The sequence below is a fragment of the Dryas octopetala genome, chromosome 2 (genome assembly GCF_963921425.1).
Source record: "Dryas octopetala chromosome 2, drDryOcto1.1, whole genome shotgun sequence".
NCBI classification, from domain to species: Eukaryota; Viridiplantae; Streptophyta; class Magnoliopsida; order Rosales; family Rosaceae; genus Dryas; species Dryas octopetala.
In genome coordinates, this window is record NC_141367.1 from 7147204 (window position 1) to 7166529 (window position 19326).

At 37.3% G+C, this 19326-nt stretch overlaps 1 long non-coding RNA gene and 2 pseudogenes across 1 annotated transcript; all 3 read left to right on the forward strand.

The window, feature by feature from the left end:
• The first annotated feature begins 2386 nt into the window (after positions 1-2386).
• LOC147292830 (uncharacterized) lies at positions 2387-10001 on the forward strand (annotated as a pseudogene).
• A 3674-nt stretch (positions 10002-13675) lies between these two features.
• LOC147292831 (uncharacterized) lies at positions 13676-16193 on the forward strand. The gene is made up of 2 exons (XR_015120484.1): positions 13676-14030; positions 15567-16193. It is a non-coding gene; the product is annotated as an uncharacterized LOC147292831 (long non-coding RNA).
• A 540-nt stretch (positions 16194-16733) lies between these two features.
• LOC147292832 (isoflavone 3'-hydroxylase pseudogene) lies at positions 16734-18214 on the forward strand (annotated as a pseudogene).
• Positions 18215-19326: the final 1112 nt, after the last annotated feature.

Sequence of the window (19326 nt, forward strand, 5' to 3'; positions counted from 1 at the left end):
CCAAAGAATCAAAGCGTGGGGGGATGTATGAAGTGAGAGGCGATGTAGACTTAGGGTCTAAGATTGAGAGCCTAACGAGAAAGGTGGAGGCCTTGGCCTTGAGTCAAACCATGAGTGTCGTTAACCATGTCCAAAATGAGGTTTATTCTCATTGTGCTAGCCCGATGCATAATGTCCAAGCGTGTCCTTCCTTGTATACTTTTTCCGAGAGTAATGTTGAGCATGCGAATGCCCTTAACAATTTTAGGAAGCCGTTTGTGAACCAAGGCACCTTTTCCGAGACCTACAACCCCAATTGGAAGAATCACTCAAATTTTTCTTGGAGACAAGGCCAACCCCAAACACATTTGGGAGGAAATTCAATGCCAAACAATTCATTCCGTTCTCCTAATCCCTCATATTCCCATGTTCCCCATGTTCCTCATCCCACTCCTCAAAGTGTTGCCCCACAACAAAATCCATCATCACCTTTAGAGGACACACTCCAAAAGTTCATGCAATTGACCAGTGTTGTAAAATATTATTTACTCGCAAATATACGAGTCTAGTAGTATATTAACGAGGTCAAACCTCAAGGAGTGATGAAAAACGATACACTAAGCTTAAACTTAAGTTAATTTAAAGCTAACCTAGTTTGGAAATTTTGTTGGTTTGTGAGGCAACTTAAAATTAAATGCAACTAAATTAAAAAGCAAATAAAGTAAATGAAAAGAGAATAAGGTAAATAAAGGTGCAAGAATTGAAATATTAAATCTAGAAAGGAAAATAACAACTTTTTGGTTATAGAAGCTAAACAATGGTATAAGAACCAAGGTTAGGGTTCCACACTACTTATGAACATATTAAATGAGATTTTTAGTAATTTTCCCAAAAAGGAGGGCACCCAAGAGTCACTTGATGCCCTCTTATAAAGATAAATATGAATTGAGCACAAGAATTGAAGATTTATATGGTAGATCTTGATTTTGCTTAGAAAGTACAAATTTTAAGCAACTCAAGTAAACCAAAACTAAGGAACAACTAGAGTTCAAAAAGTTTGTGTTTAAAACAATTAACCATAAAGCTAAAATGTGGAAAGAGGATCTAACAACCCATAATATATGACATTATAGGTGAAAGAAGATCTCTTTCTCATTTTAATATCAAAATCTAGAGCTTGTAGGATTTTAAACAAGGGAAAATTTAACATAAAAATCTCATTTAATAATGTTCATGGTGGTGCTTCCCCCTTACCTTGGTAAGGGGGTTTAGTGACCACCCATGTTCTTATATCTTAAATAAATATAAAGAAAGAAGTAAATGAACATGGAATTTAAAGAACAATAAAATAAATAACACTACTAATAATAAAATAAAGAACTACATAAAATAAATGACATAAAGTAAATAGAGGATTAGGAGAAGAGAGAAGAGAGACATAATATTAAACTTTCATTAATTAAAATTGTAAGAGAGTTACATTCCTATTCTCTCTCAAACATCATAGCCCAATGGCTTGAGAGAGAAATCCTAGGAGAAATACTAGAAAAGGCAGAAATTAAAATTCTAGAGTAAAAGATATGAAGAGGGGGCTGAATGTTCCTATTTATAGACAAATACTAGGGTTATCTTTAGGAAGAGGATCAGCACAAAATGTCTGGTGAAAGATATTTGTGAGAGGAGAGAGGCGGAAGGAAAAGTCTGGAGACAACTATAGGAGGTGCCACGTGGCAACACATGAGTGGATGATGTTTTGATTAATCAAAACATTCTCCTGGCGTGACAACTTTTCACGGAAAGGGTGCAGCAGCTGGCTGAGTTGACTTGCGGTTGGAAGGCAACGTGAGGGAGAGAGAAGAGAAGGTGGCTGATGGCTTAGCGGCTCGGCTTGGCTTTGTGGCTCACATGGGTGTGCTAATTTGCGGAAGAATTGGCTGGGCCACGTGGCGTCATTCGAGTGGGTGATTGTTTGATTAATCAAACAATTGGCTGGAAGCAGAAGGAAAAGTGAGGCGCCATGTGTCGCTGCATCATTGGAGGAGAGGATGATTAATCAAAACCGGTAGCTGGCTTCTGCTGGGCTCAGTGACCGTTTGACTTCCTGGGCTGGGCCTCTGCGCAAGTGGGCTTCTCCTCCTTCATTTCTTGTTTGGGCCGGCTGCTTCCTTTTTTTTTGGGCTTTTGTGTTCTTTTCTTTAATTAAACCTACAAAATCAAAATTAAAATAAACAAATTAAAATAAAATCTAATAGACAATTAAATAAAACCTAATAACTTCTAGGTATTAAAACAAAAACTAATAAAACCCACTAATTAACTAAATAATAAAAATAAGAATTAAAACACTAAAAATTGCTAAAAGGCATAGACAAAAATGTAAGATTTAAGGATAAAAATTATATATAAAATGAGCTCAACAACCGGTCAAGCCTTTGTTGAGGTTAAAGCTTCCACCCACCAAAATACACAAGCCATTGCAAAGCTAGAACATCAAATTGGTCAATTAGCTAACATTGTGGGGGAGAGAGAGAAGGGAAAATTTCCAAGTCAACCTATTCCTAATCCAAAGGGTCAATTTCATGTTGATGCATCTAGTTCATCCAATACTCATGAGCATGTCAAGTCCATTACAACCCTTAGGTCAGGTAGGCAAATTGATAATAAGGTTCAAATGCCCAATTTGGAAAAAGAAAATGATGAAAATGATGAAAATGAAAAAAATGAAACAAATGGAGTAGGTGGTTTAGAGCCTCATGTTGATTACATTGTCAAGTCAAAGGAAAAAGAGTCTTTAATTGTTGATCCTTCTCCAACTTTTGCCCCCAAAGCCCAATTTCCTCATAGGTTGGCTAAGACAAAGAAAAATGCACAATTTAATGACATCCTAGAAGTGTTCAAGCAAGTCCATATCAATATTCCCTTCTTAGATGCCATCAAACAAGTGTCTTCTTATGCCAAATTTTTGAAAGACCTTTGCACCATAAAAAGAAGAACCAACGTTCCAAAGCAAGCCTTTCTCACCGAACAAGTTAGTTCAATTATCGAGCATCGAATTCCGGTTAAATACAAGGATCCCGGTTGTCCTACCATTGCATGCACGATAGGAACTCATCATATAGGAAGAGCATTGCTAGATTTAGGAGCAAGCGTGAACCTTTTACCATATTCCGTTTATGAGTAACTTGGCTTAGGAGAGATGAAACCAACCTTGGTGACTCTTTCTTTAGCGGATAGGTCGGTTAAAATTGCTAGGGGAATGGTGGAAGATGTTTTGGTCAAAGTGAATGAGTTTTATTTTCCCGTGGATTTCATTGTACTTGACACCCAACCCGTAACCAAGGCTTGTGATCAAATTCCGGTAATTTTAAGACGTCCATTCCTTGCCACCGCAAATGCCTAAATTAATTGTAGGAATGGAGTCATGAATTTATCGTTTGGGAACTTAACTATGGATCTTAACATTTTTAACATAAGTCACCAACCACAAGAGGGTGAGGATAGCATTTGTGAGGTTAATTTAATCGAACAAATAGTGGTAAACTCTTTCCATAAGGATAGTGTTAAGGACCCACTAGAAGCATGCTTAGCTCACTTTGGTTGTAACTTTGATTTTAATGAAGCCATAGAAAAAGTCAATGCACTTTTGGACTCCACACCTATCATGAACACCACCAATTGGAAACCAAGGGTAGAACCTCTTCCTCTTTCAAAAAATCCTCCATTTCCTTCCACTATTGAGCCACCCAAGCTAGATCTCAAACCATTACCTGATAATCTCAAGTATGTGTTTTTAGGATCTTCCGATACCTTGCCAGTGATCATAGCCTCCGATTTAAATAATGAGCAAGAATGCAAGTTTGTGAAAATTTTGAGGAAACATAAAGAAGCCATAGGTTGGTCCATTGCTGACATTAAAGGCATTTCTCCATCCATTGTCATGAATAGGATCCACTTAGAGGATAACACTAAGACTTCCCGTGAGCCCCAAAAACGTTTAAATCCTGCCATGAAGGAAGTAGTGAGGAGTGAGGTTTTGAAATTGTTAGATGTTGGTATCATTTACCCCATTTCTGATAGTCATTGGGTGAGCCCTGTCCAAGCTATTCCAAAGAAGTCTGGCGTCACCGTTGTGAAAAATGATGACTATGAATTGATTCCCACACGAGTGCAAACCGGTTGGCGTGTGTGCATAGATTATAGGAAATTGAATGCCGTCACTAGAAAAGACCACTTCCCTCTTCCTTTCATTGGCCAAATGCTTGAGAGGTTAGCCGGTCGTGCCTATTATTGCTTTCTTGATGGCTATTCTGGGTACAACCAAATCCCCATTGCACCTGAGGACCAAGAAAAGACCACCTTCACTTGTCCATTTGGTACTTTCGCTTACCGTCGCATGCCCTTTGGGTTATGTAATGCACCCACCACCTTTCAAAGATGCATGATTTCTATTTTCTCCGACATGGTAGAGCGGTTTCTTGAGGTTTTTATGGATGATTTTTTCGTCTTTGGGTCTTCCTTTGATGAATGTTTGCACCATATTTCATTGGTTTTAATTCGTTGCAAGGAGAAAAATCTTGTTTTAAATTGGAAAAAATGTCACTTCATGGTCAAAAAGGGTATTGTATTGGGACATATCATTTCTTCTAAGGGAATTGAGGTTGATAAGGCTAAAGTTGATTTAATTTCTAATCTTCCACCTCCACGTACTGTTAAGAAAATTAGATCTTTCTTAGGACATGCCGGTTTTTATCGAAGATTCATCAAAGCAAAATTTCATGTCCCTTGTGCAATTTACTTGCCAAGGATTCCTCTTTTGTCTTTGATGATGATTGTATCCGTGCCTTTGATAAACTTAAGTCTTTGTTGACCTCCGCTCCCATCATTAGACCTCACGTGTGGAGTGAACCCTTTGAGATTATGTGTGATGCATCCAATTACGCCATAGGTGCCGTTTTGGGACAACGAGTAGGTAGGTTGCCCCATGTCATTTGCTATGCAAGCAAGAGCCTCATTGATGCCCAACTTAACTATTCCACCACTGAAAAAGAACTTTTGGCGGTTGTCTTTGCGTTAGACAAGTTTAGGTCTTACCTTTTAGGCACAAAGGTTATTGTTTATTCTGATCATGCGGCTTTAAAATACCTTTTGTCTAAAAAAGATGCTAAACTCTGCCTAATCCGTTGGATCCTCTTGCTCCAAGAATTTGACATTGAAATCCGTGAAAAAAAGGGGTCCGAAAATGTGGTTGCCGATCATCTTTCTAGATTGATAGTTGAGTCATGTGAGGAGTCCATTCCCATCACTGAGACATTTCCTGATGAGCAACTTATGCTTGTTTCCCAAACACCATGGTATGCGGATATTGTGAATTTCCTTGTCACTAATGAGATGCCTTCCCATTGGACCAAGCAAGATAGATCTAAGTTTCTAGCTAGGGTCAAGCATTATTTTTGGGATGATCCTTACTTGTACAAATATTGCCCTGATCAAATCATTAGGAGATGTGTCCCGAATAGTGAGCAATCCAACATCATTTCTTTTTGTCATGACCATGCTTGTGGAGGCCACTTTAGTGCTAAGAAAACCGCTGCCAAGATCCTTCAATGTGGTTTCTATTGGCCTTCCCTTTTCCGTGATGCCCATGTGTATTGCCAATCTTGTGAGAGATGCCAAAAGTTAGGAAGTCTCACTAGGAGAAACATGATGCCTTTAAACCCAATTCTTGTTGTAGAAATCTTTGATGTTTGGGGCATTGATTTTATGAGACCTTTTCCTAATTCTTTTGGCAATTTGTACATACTTGTGGGTGTGGATTATGTGTCCAAGTGGGTAGAGGCAATTATATGTAAAACCAATGACCATAGGGTAGTGCTTTGTTTCTTGAAGGAAAACATTTTCACTCGATTTGGGACCCCACGTGCTATCATTAGTGATGGTGGGAAACATTTTTGTAATAAGCCATTTGAACATTTAATGAAAAATTATGGCATCACCCATTGAGTTGCCACCCCTTACCATCCCCAAACAAGTGGTCAAGTTGAGATTTCTAATAGGGAGATTAAGCATATCTTGGAGAAAACAGTTAACCCGTCCTGAAAGGATTGGTCTTTGCGACTCATTGATGCGTTGTGGGCTTACTGAACTGTAACGACCCGACCCAAAGTTGACTTTTAAAAATAAAGGACTTTCGTCTTTGACTTTGGGCACGTTGAGAAGGTCTTGAGTCCACGAGTTCGTAGACACGCGGTACGCGTCAATCGGAATTACGGTTTAAAAGATATGGGTGTTTGAAGCGAGGTGCAATTTCGTAAAATGGACAAATTGGGTTTAAAAATTTAATTTTTCTAGAAGTTTCTCCCTCTTTCTAGAATATTCTCTCTCTGATTATTTACATCTCTCTCCCCGCACTCTCTCTCTCCTCTCTCCCCGTGCCAGTCTCTCTCGCCCCTCACCCTCGCCGCGTCTGTCACCGGCGCGTGATGGCGCGTCCGACGGCGGCTGGGCTCGGGTTTTGGCCTGCCGCCATCGCCTCCCTCCCCTCTCTCTCCCTATGGACTCCATTCCACCGGCCGATCACCCACGACGGAGAAACGACACAAAACAGGGCCGAGCCACCCCGCCGGCGATCTGTGTTTTTTGACGGAGTTGCGGCGCCGGACCACCTGGGTTCTCTTCCCCAGGCCACGGCGAGTTTGCCCATGACCTTCCCTCACGACGGTGACGCTCCACGACGACGATTCGACGCCACAAGGGTTACGGCTGCACCACCGCGATTCCACTGTTCCGGCAGAAATTGGATGGCCGGACCTACTGGGCTTTGTTGCCCTCGTCATGGTGAGTTCAACCATGGTCTCCGTTCGTCCATACGAGGCTCCACGACGGAGCAATGAGCTCGGGAAGCCAAGCCAGCCGCCGGCTTCCGCCGCCGATTCCGGCGTTTCCGGCGAAAATTGGCCATCGATCCAGTTGACAAAATCGATCTCTAGGTACGGGTAATCTTTCCCCTAAGGTGTTGACGTTAAATTTTAAGATTTTAGAAATTCGATTTTATGGTTTATGTTATTTTCGAATATCTTGAAATTGGACTCAAATTCGTGTTGTTTTTGTGCAATTAAAGGTTCAATTATATGATTAGGATTGTTTGGAGTTGAATTTGGGTATTTTTAAGTTTGTGCCGCCGCTGCCACCGTCGGCTCCGCCACTTGTGGCGGCGGGTCGGGTGATTTTTCCTTGTCAATCAGCCTCCCCAGGACATCTAAAGGCCAATTCTAGGGTTTGTTTGCATATTGGTGAGTGTATGTGTGTTGTTAGGGCTGGGCAGCCACCGTGCGTGGTGGTTACCGTCCATTTCGGTCGTTGAACGGAAGTTGTGAACTCTGAATATTTAAATGTTGGTTGTCTGGTCTTAACAGGTACATGGGCTCGGGAAATCTCATTCACGATGCCGTTATGCTGCCGGATTTGGTATCCGAGCAATGGCACCGTGAAGGATATTTCTGTCTTTTACGTAGATAAATTGTGAGTGAAACGTATCGGTCTTTTAATGTAGAGTACCGTTAATAAATCGTCGGTTTTGTGTGAGTTGATGCTTTATGTTAAAGGAAGCCCAGTATAGGGTTCAGACCATGAGAAGGATTTGACGAAAATTGAGACTAAGGGATTAAGTGAGGATTTAGCAATTATCATACAATAGACTGTGAGTAGGAATGTCAAACAAGTGAGGAAAGGTCGTGAGTAGGGATCAATTTTAGAAAGGTTTCAGTTTAGTTCAGGGTAGACTGTGAGTGGATCCTTGGTTTTCGAAATGTTTTGTACGTTTTATAATTTAACTCTTTTCTTGATTTATTTGAGTATGGACAGTTTTCTGGAAAAAGGTTTTGGTATTATTTTGGGAAAGTTTTATTAATGAATTTCTGTCCTTTAGAAAATGAGTTTGAATCGAGCAGCTTTCACAATTTGAGAATAATTTTATTTAAGCGGATTTATGGAAAGATTTAAATTTCAGTTTTTATCTGGAGGAGTAGTTGTGAGAGGTGGTTGAGTGAGATATACAGAAGCGGTTTCAAACCGCCATACTAGTACCCCCTTCAGCAGGTGTATATTTGCTCTGCACTCGCCTAGAGATGACTCGGCGGTGTATGACCAGCACAGGTACATAATTGCTCTGCACTCGCCTAGAGATGACTCGGCGGTGTATGACCAGCACAGGTACATAATTGCTCTGCACTCGCCTAGAGATGACTCGGCGGTGTATGACCAGCACAGGTGTATATTTGCTCTGCACTCGCCTAGAGATGACTCGGCGGTGTATGACCAGCACAGGTACATAATTGCTCTGCACTCGCCTAGAGATGACTCGGCGGTGTATGACCAGCACAGGTACATAATTGCTCTGCACTCGCCTAGAGATGACTCGGCAGTGTATGACCAGCACAGGTATACAATTGCTCTGCACTCGCCTAGAGATGACTCGGCGGTGTATGACCAGCACAGGTGTATATTTGCTCTGCACTTGCCTAGAGATGACTCGGCAGTGTATGACCAGCAGTTTCCCGGGTACTAGTGTGGCGTGAGATTTCAGTTTGTGGAGCATTTTGAGAAATGAAATTACAACAGTAAATATTTTAAATGACAGTTTCAGTAGAGTTTTGTGTTTTTATTTCAGTTATTTTAACAGTTTTACAACTTGAAAATACTATTTAATCTTCAAAGTTCGAACCACAGATTTGAGATGATTTAAAAATGGATTTGAAAGAAGAGATTTTGAAAATAGTTTTAAGGCTGGGGGATTTCAAGGAGCGATGTGAGTGAAATTAGGGGGATTTCAAAGAACGACGTGAGTGAAATTGGATAGATGTTTGTTTGTACCGTGTGTTGTATGGCTTTTGTTCGTTAGGACTTGAGCTGGTTAGAACTTGGTAAGGTTTAGGCTTGAAGCTTGAGAAGGGAAGCGAGGGTGATTATGCCATGAGGTTATTAATTAGGATGTGAATGTTTGAGGTTGATGTTGAGGTTAATAGTAACGATTAGGCAATTGATTTGCAAGAATACTTTATTATTATTATTGATGAGATTTGATGTGCATATGAGGAGTTTTTGATTACCTTGATGCTTGGATGATTGGTGGTGGAATGTTTTGTGATTAAGTAATTATGGATATTTTGTGGATTGTTTTTGAGTTTAGGGATTGAGAAAATTATTGAGGACAATTATTATGTCACTTCACTTATACGAGCTCTAGTGAGCTTACCGGGTTTGTCGTATAACCTGGTACACCATGGATGTGGTGTATGATTTGTGTTTTGCAGGTTAAGCAGGCTGAGAAAGCAGTGGGGAGAAGACGATGCAGTGGGACCCAGAGAGATTTATTTAATTGTTATTACTAAGTGGTTTGTTTAAAATGTTTTTGACAGAATTATATTTACTTACGTTGTTGTGCATGGCTCAAAAGTAAGAGAAAACAGATTTAACAGTTTGATGTTCAGTATTTTCATGGGCCCGAGGTTCGGGGTGTTTCATGAACCGCTTTTAAAATCCCTATTGGAATGTCTCCTTATCGCTTAGTTTTTGGGAAAGCATGTCATCTACCTGTCAAATTAGAACATAGAGCATTTTGGGCCATAAAACAATTTAATTTTGCTCTAGACAAAGCAGGGACCCATAGGAAGCTCCAGTTAAATGAGCTTGAGGAACTAAGGAATGATGCATATGATTGTGCTAAAACTTATAAGGACCGTATGAAGGTGTTCCATGATAAACACATTTTGAGAAAAACATTTTCACCTAATCAACAAGTCCTTTTGTATAATTCTCGTTTGCATCTTTTTCCTGGTAAATTGAAGTCTCGTTGGACTGGTCCGTTCCTTGTTCACACTATTTTTCCTCATGGGGCAGTTGAAATTGAAAATCCTAAAAATGGTGATGTTTTTAAAGTCAATGGTCAAAGATTGAACCCATTTCTTGAGTTCCATAATTATGAGGTTGAAGAAGTCTTACTTTGTGATTCGGTTTATCATGATTGATGCTCTTTGTTTAGTTAATTAATTTAGGATTTTTCTTTTCTTTTGCTTTTCTTTCTTGTTATGTTTATACTCTCTTCATATCTTTGGAAATTATCATTCATTATTTGTTGAGCTTCATTGTTGGTAATTTCAAAGAAATGAGAGTATCGTTTTTCAGGTAATTTCTTTTCACCATCTTCTTTCTTATTTTTTGTCATTGTCATGTTTTTCCTTTCCAATTATTGAGGACAATGTTTGCTTTAGGTTTGGGGGTGGATTTTTGAAATTTTACTTGAATTCTCTAGTACTTTTATAGTTTAGAAAAAAAAAAAAATTTAGTTTGGTTTTTGTGTTGATTGCTTTACCATGATGAGATTGATTTTCTTACATTCAATGCTTAGTTTTTGGAAATACATGATTCTCTACTTTAATATTTTTGCATGCAAAATAAGAATATCTCTCATTAGATTTCCTATTATTTTCATGATATAATCATTTTTTTTAATTCTTAAACTTAGAATATTTTTGCACTTAAGCCAATAATTGCATTTTGAAATTGAAGAGTGAAATTTGAATTGAATTACCTAAGGAAAAATAGTGGAGACTTGATCCTAATGAGCTTAGAGCCATTCTATTTTTGTGAGTGTTATACATTTATCTCTAAATTTTTCTTGGGTCCGCATTATTTCGTTGATGATCTCATTATTCTTTCTTGTTTGGTCAATTACTTGAAAATGACATTGAATTTTGAATCATTGCACTTTAAGCTCCTTTAGTTCAATTGAAGCATCATAACCATACTTGACTTAGGAAATGATTTTAGGCCATTTTGTTTTAGTTTGAGCCTTTCTTGCCATCCTTTTTCATTAAATAAAACTTTACCACTAGTATCCCTTTTGAGCCTTAGTTTTAATCTTTTTCGTTTGTTAAACACTATTACCCTCTTTTTTGAGAATTGTTAGAAAAAGTAAAAAAAAAAAAGGCATTATGTTATGAGTATCTCTCTTTATGTTATTATTTTCTTCAATACAAAGAAATGTTCAAAAAAAAAAAAAAGGAAGAAAAAAGGGAAATGAGAGAAAAAAGAAATGCCTTAGTATCATCTTATTTTCAAAATAAACTTTCTCAAAAATTTCTTACATTTTCCACCTTAGCCTTACAAGCCAATAAAAGTCCTATTTGATCTTAGGAAGAGTTTGGTTAGCATGTGGAAAGAGAGTAGGAATTAAAGTGCTTGATTCAATATTTTCATGTATTTGATTTCCTTGCATGGGATCTTTTATTTTCTCTATAATTCCGTTCTTCATGATTCTTTTTTTTTTTTTTTTGGCCAAAGCGTTCTTCATGATTCTTATATGTGAGTTATCTTTGAAAATTGTTCACATTTACTCATACTCACATATAACTTGAGAGAAAATAATTAAACCATCTCCATGTGATTCATTTAAGAGTGATTTATCTTGTGAGAATTAGAGTCAAAGCATAATTTCCAAAGGTGATTTAATTTTATTTTACTTAGAGGTTAAAATTTGCATTCTTGATTGGCTTTGTGCACTTGCATTCTAAGTTTAAAATCTTTAAAAATGATTTTACCACTTTGAATAATATTTAATCTCTTGTTCATATTCTTGAGAGCATGTTTAAGTGTTAGAGTAGTTAAATTGTATTTACAAAATTTATGCATTTGAGTAATAGAATTTCTCTGAGAAAAATTTGAAGTAATCAATTTTTTTTATCTTAGTTTTGCTCGAGGACTAGCAAAAAGTAGGTTTGGGGGTATTTGTTGAGCTCATTATATATATAATTTTTGTTCTTAAAACCATACATTTTTGTCTGTCTTTTAGCATTTTTAGTGTTTTAATTCTTATTTTTATTATTTAGGTAATTAGTGGGTTTTATTATTTTTTTGTCATAATTAGGTTGCATTTATTTTTCATTTAGGCTAGTTTTAAAATTAGAATTTTTATTAATTAGTTTTATTTGATGTTGTAGGTTTTTAAATTGAAAAGCCCAAAAATATAAAAGAAGAGAAGAAGAAATAAAGGCCCATCTGCCGGCCTAGTATGCAGGCCCAATCACGCTGAAGCCCGGCCCGGCCCAGAGGGAGGCGAAGAGTCACTCGCCACTTCCGCCCAAATGCTTTGATTAATATTGGCTCCAGCCAATACCACGTCGCCACGTGGGCAACCTTCTCTCCCTTCCGCATGCCATATTTTTCCTCACCGATGTGAGCCAAGCCGAGCCGCTTCTCCAGCCGCAAGCCACCTCATTCTCTCTCTCTCTCTCACGTCTTCCCATGCAGCCGCCACTCAGCCAGCTCCAGCCGCAAGCCGCCTCTCTTTTCCTTTCACCCAGCAGAATTGCATTTGATTAATCAACTCCTCCTCCAACCAGCAGGCCACACGTGGCACCTCTTGCAGCTGTCTCCGGTCTTTTCCTTCCGCCTCTCTCCTTTCACAAATATCTTTTATCAGCCAATCAACATGCGACACGTGGCCATCCCAGCTGTCTCAAGCCTTGCACCAACCATTTTGTGCTGATCCTCTTCCTATCACTAGCCCTAGTATTTGCCTATACAAAGGAACATTCAGCCCCTTCTTCATATCTTTTATCCTAGAATTTAATTTGCTGCCTTTTTTTAGTATTCTCCTAGGATTTCTCTCTCAAGCCATTTGACTATAATGTTTGAGAGAGAATAGGATGTAATTTTCTTGCATTTTAATTAATAAAATTTTAATATTATGTCACTATTCTCTCTTTCTCTCTTCTCTAATCCTCTATTTACTTTATGTCTTTTATTTTATGTAGTTCTTTATGTTATGGTTAACTTTAATATTATGTCTCTCTTCTCTCTTCTCCTAATCTTTTATTTACTTTATGCCTTTTATTTTATGTAGTTCTTTACTTTATTGTTCGTAGTGTTATTTATTTTATTGTTCTTTAAATTCCATGCTCATTTACTTCTTTCTTTATTTTTATTTAAGATATAAGCTCATGGGTGGTCACTAAACCCCCTTACCAAGGTAAAGGGTTTAGGGTACCAAACAGAGTACCAAACAAGGTAAAGGATTTTTAAATAGAGTACCAAACAGACCCTTTGCATTTTTCTTTTTTCCTTGAATGGTCTGTTTTATGAATATATGTGTCATTTTTGTGTAATCGCAAAGTGATAATTTTCTCTGTTTTAAATTTTTTTTGTTTTTTTTTTTAAATGACTCATTGTTATTTCGATATTCCTTCTAGATAATGAATTTCAATGAATGAAGACACTAAGGCCTTGTTTGAGATTGCGTTGAAGGACCTAAAAGTTGCAATGGATGACAATTCTCAATCACCTACAGTAATTTTGAGTTTTGGACCTTCTGATGATGCGAGAGCCGAGAGGAGGGAGAGAAAAGGAGAGTGAAAGGAAATGAATGAGGGTTTAAAAGAATGGACACGTGTCCATGCTTGGTTTACCATTTTTTAAACTCTTTTCAGTCCGTCCGATCCAAATTGGAACGGCTGTGATTTATTTGTCGCGGAGAACAAAAAATGTGCGGCTTGTGATTGACTTTCATGCTGAGGCATGCAAAGCAAAGCAGTGACTAGGTGGGCCTGGAGTAGGACCGGTGTAGCACTATGAGCTGCTGTGATTGGTACCCAGCCACCCAGGGATTCTTCAGTCAGTCAATTGCTACAGTGAGGAGCCGGAGGCCATTTTCTTCCACACAATAAATTTGGGCGACCTGGAGAAACTGATATCACATAAACAAATTAACAAACACCATAACATTAAGCAAACTGAGTCTCATGGAGGGTCGAGCTGGTCGAGAACAAAGCCCACGTGGTACGCCTCAAGAGCTGGCACGGGCTCTGTCTACGGAGCTTGTTCCGACCGACTCTTTGTTGTCCCAGCAGTCTAGTGTTTCCAGCTCCTTCTCCGACGAGCTTAACGGGTCCGAAAACGGATCGCCCATGTCAAGTTATGAAGAAAACGATATGCAGCTGATCAATATTAGCGACCTTTCTTTAAAGACGGACTTTCTTGTCCGCAACAACGCTGATCAGGTAACTTTTTTTGCTCTTTAATTATCTGATTGGATTGGCCGGATGTTCTTGTCTATTTCTTCTCGGGATTGGTTTTTGAACTCTAGTTTGACCATTGGGTCTCTGGTCACACTGGTAGATCGAGGTATTCCAATTGAAAGACAACAATAGAAAGAGGTTGACCTTCAGGCAAAAGAAAAGCTAATTAATTTCTCCAATTGCTCTCTTTGCTGAGGCTTTAGATTTGGATAGGCCAGAATTTATATTTTGGATATGAACTCAATTCAGCATTTGTGTGTGTTTGTCAAGCAGGAACAAGACCCCAAAGAAAAAGCAGCCAAAAATGATGCCATGTGTACATTTCAAGATCAAATATTCACATTGATTTAGGGCTATAGCTTCAAATTAAATAATTAAAGAAAATAAAAAACGTGAGGAAAAAAAGTTCTGACTTTTTTTTTTTTCTCTTTTGGAGATGTTCGTCTCCTCCAAATTAAACTCTTGTCTACTATGATTTTTCCTTTCTCTGCAAGCTAGTTTATAGCTTGAGAGATAAAAAGCTATTGACAAATAATATATGATTATTAGTGATTCTTTCCTTAATTTGAAATTTATATTTTGTATTTTGTACAATTTTTTTTTTTCTATTAATGTCTTGGTTGTTTGGTTGATCTCCTAATTCTTTGGCCATTTCCTTATTTGGCTTACAAATTAAATGGTAACAATGAATTTGATAATCACACTATCAATCACCATATGATCTTCCAATGGCAGATGAATTAGTGAAATTATTATAATCACCATGGCAGACAAGGTGCCTCTCTCTCCAAAAGGGCAACATATATAACAATAACTAGAGAGAGAGAGAGAGAGAACTTACATATAGCAGAGAAACCTTGTTCTGCCAAGGGTTGGTTTTAGACAGGAGACTTACGGCACCATTAGAAATCAAGAAGTCGGTCACTCAACTCATATTTCTTTTTTTTATGGCACCATTAGAAAACAAGAAGTCGATCACTCAACTTACTTCTTTTTTTTTTTTTTTAATACAAAATTCATGTTTTACAAATCAAATGAAAGATAAAGTCTTTAATCATTGTAGACTATAAGATCTTAAAATGTACACATGACATCTTATAATAAAAAGTTTAGGAAGGTTAATTAGTAGATTAGTTAGCTTAGGAGAGGATCCAAGTCCGATTCGAAATATTTTAAAATATTTTCATCGGTTGTTAGTTTGAATATATAGTTTATACTTTTAACTACCTACCTTGTAACTTTCTTTAAAACATACCACTTCATATTTTCCTCCTATTTTTGTCTCAAAGAATTTATAGCATATGAAATCTATAAATTTGGAAAGATGCACATCTCTAACAAATATCCCCAACTTCACTGGAACCCCTAACTTTTAGGACTTGAATCTAAACCACTGTACAAGTTTTAGTTGAGATTCTTCTGCTAGATTCCATGATCAAACCCCAACATTTTCTATTGCACATTTCTTGCTGGATATCTTTAAATTTTAACTCAAGGCATTACTAATTTCTTATGTAGGGCTTTTCAGCAGAGTGGGCCTTTTTAATCATCGGCCTCTTCCTAGAGATTTTGTCAATTGCTTTTGATCAGGCTGCCACCCCAAATAAGCCTCACTATGCACTATATGGTATGTTGTTGGCTATTGGGGCTCTATTCATTTGCACAAGTGAGCTCATTTACAAGGGTATAAAGGAAAGAGTTGAATTGAAGAGGTGGGGAATGCTGTGGTGGTTTTATCATCCACCTCCTCGTTACACAATTTTTGGTACTCTTCCTGACATGTATGGACTAATTGGCGGCATCTCTCAGTGCGTTTGCTCGACAGTTCAATATGTTTTTTTAAGTCGCCATGCTGACAATCCTATCAAAGTGTCCCTTTGGCCTGCTATCTTTCTTATATGTTTGGGTGCTTCAAGATTGAGTAAGAAGCAGAAGGTACACGTACCATAGATGAGACCACTGAACATAATTGCGAGTGTAAATAAGATATTAGTTTGGCAGAGGCTAGTGATCGAGTAAGAATGTTCACCCTAGCTGCTTCATCTATAACTAATATCTTGTATACCATCACTTTCCTATGTATGTATAGATCCTTGTACGGTTTAATAATTGTACTGAAATCACTTTACGGACTTTTTTTATAAATCGAGCTTCGTTCTTGCCAATAAGAGAAAAACTTTGATGAGACATATACACCTAATGTATCTATCTCGCTCATTACGTAAGAGAAATAAAAAAATGAAATTTGCCTAAAACACTATTTCTTTAATACAGTCTTCACCAAAAATGAAATTATCTAAAAGCACGTACTTTTGTTAATGCAATTTATTAGTAAAAGAGTTTATTAGAAAAATGCAATTTTTTGTTAACATTATTTCTTTAATACAGTCTTCATCAAAAATGAAATTATAATTATCAGCTGTTTCAAGCTATGCTAGTGCATATGTATTGGTCATCGTGCTCTAATTAGTTAAGTGATTATATTTAGAAGATAGAGAATAACTTACATGTCCCCGTGACAGGGACATGTGGCCAGTACCCCACTTAGAGAGAGAGAGAGAGAGAGAGAGAGAGATAAAGAAAGAAAGAGAAAAAGGGAGATATAGTGTTAGAGTGTGTGTGTGTGTGTGTGTGTGTGTGTGTGTGTGTGTGTGTGTGGGGGGGGGGGGGGGGGGGGATACCCACATGTCTCTATCATGGGAATATGTAAGTTCTTCTCTAGAAGATATAGGTTGTGTATATTTCATATGCTAATGTGTTGATTAAAAGAAAAATTTCTATGAAACGTATACGCCTAATGTATCTATTTATTTATCTTTCTCATTACGTGAGAGACATAAAAAAAATTAATTGCCTAAAACACTATTTCACTAATACATGTTTCACCAAAAATGAAATTATCTAAAAATGCAATTTGTTAGTGAAAAAAAATTATAATTTTAAGGATAAAATTATAATGTGAAATAATTAAGTATAAGTGAAAATTGCAGTGATAGTTTTGCAATAAGTGAGTGGTTGCTATAGTTTTGTTATAGTTTTCACTACATTGTCAAAATGGTCCCAACGTTCAATCCAAAAAGCAACAACAAATAGACTTGTCTGTATAAGTGGGCAAGTAGGTGTATATATGAAAGCATGGAAACGTTATATAAATAAGAATTTTTAGAGGGGAGAAGGTGATTATTGTATTGCATACAAATCTTAGAGTAAATGATCCGAATCATCCAGATGACTTTGACAACCAAAAGACCGGCCCACGTAACACTCAGACTATTCTTATCATTACTTATAAATACCACATTTATATCAACCCAACCTCATGAAAATGCTATTTTAGCATTTAGCACACAAGCACCATTGTAGTTGATTTTTTTTTTTTTTTTATCAAAAACTGTTATTTTAGCTATAGCATTTAGCATTTAGCATTTAGCATTTAGCAACCTCATTACCTCATTGTGATATTTTAACTATGTTGTCACTAATAAGGCACTTCAAATGTAATTACTCATATAAAGCCATGTAGCAGTACATAAATTTGTTTTTCTACCAATTTTCAGGTCTAGTTATTGGCAGGTACGGATACATCAGCAGTGACATTGGAATGGGCCATGTCCAATTTGCTCAACAATCCTCATGTGCTGAAAAAGGTTCGAGCCAAATTGGATGTTGAACTTGGCCAAGAACGCTTAGTGGATGAACTTGAAATGTTCAAACTACCTTACCTCCAAAGCATCATCTCTGAGACTCTCATATTGTACCCACCAGCATCGTTGCTAGCCCCACATTACTCATTTGATGATTGCACTATTGGGGGATTCAACGTTCCACGTGACACGATGGTATTGATCAATGCATGGGCCATACACAGAGACCCAAAGTTGTGGGATGAGCCCGAAAACTTCAAGCCCGAGAGGTTCAAAAGCAGTACGGATAAGTCACACAAGCTCATGCCGTTTGGGCTGGGAAGAAGGGCCTGTCCTGGAATGGGCCTGGCCCAATGTGTGGTGGGCTTGACTCTTGGGTCATTGATTCAATGCTTTGAGTGGGAGAGAGTTAGTGAGAAGGAGATTGATATGACTGAAGGTAAAGGATTTACCATGCCTAAATCTGTGCCATTGGAAGCCATGTGTAAAGCATGCTCAATTGTCAACAAGGTTCTCTATTGAATTATGGCCGGGTGATAGTTTAAAATTGTGTCAACAAATTAAGTAGGTTAACTGCAAGACAAAATTAGAGTAGTGTAATTTAGGACAGATACATCAAGTCTATTGCAATAATTTTAATTTTTTTTAACGAGCTATTATGTATTATATTATAGTAATTGTATTCATGTAAGTTTTTGGGTCTTCAATCATCTCTATCTTTTTTCTTTTTCCATATCAATCATTTCTATCTTTGTATGTGTAACTTTTGTTGGGAAAATAAGAGATGACAATAATTGATTTGATAGCTACCTTTCACAAAATTAGTGGGCATTGGTAGGGACAAAATCATCCTTTTCTTTTGGACTTTGACAGATAAATCTGTTTTTTTTTTTTTTTTTTTTTCGGATTTTGACTAATTTGTCTATAAAAAATAACTTTCTTGCAATATATGTACGTTGCAATATTAACAAAGAGAAATTAAGAGAGTTTTGGGACATTGAAATTTAGGATCAACACTCCTCTTTATTGGTAATGTCACATCATCAATTTCTGTTACCGTTGAAGTTTTTCTTCTTAAACAAACAAAGTTTGTAAATAATACAATATGTGTCTTTGTCTTGCAAATATCTTTTTAATGAGTCAATACAGTACTTGCTAGTATTTTTAGAATTGATTGCTTAATAAACAAAAATACAATAATACCATTTTATATATGGTTGAAAGGCTTAGCAAACAAAAATTCAAACCATAACACTTTACATCTAGGCCTTGATCGACAGTGGCAACATTACCACCGGGTGGGCCTCTATCGTCCTTTGACCATATCCCATGGATATAAGGGACATATATGTGTCAAAATATTGTCAAAAGAGAAATGGACTTTTGGAGTGAAATGGGGTTGAACCCTAATTATTTTCATTTAATTAAGTATTCATAAGAGATAAGGGAGTTAAGTGACTATTAACTGCTGGACATGTATCAAAAAATCAGCTAAAGAACAGAGAGGGAATAACCAAAATGAGGCTGAAAGGTCTATGAACTCCCCATCATGTGTCGATTGAGTATTCTAGCTCCATGTAATCACATGGAACTAATCGCAAATATATATGTATTGACTTAGCTCAAACCAACAT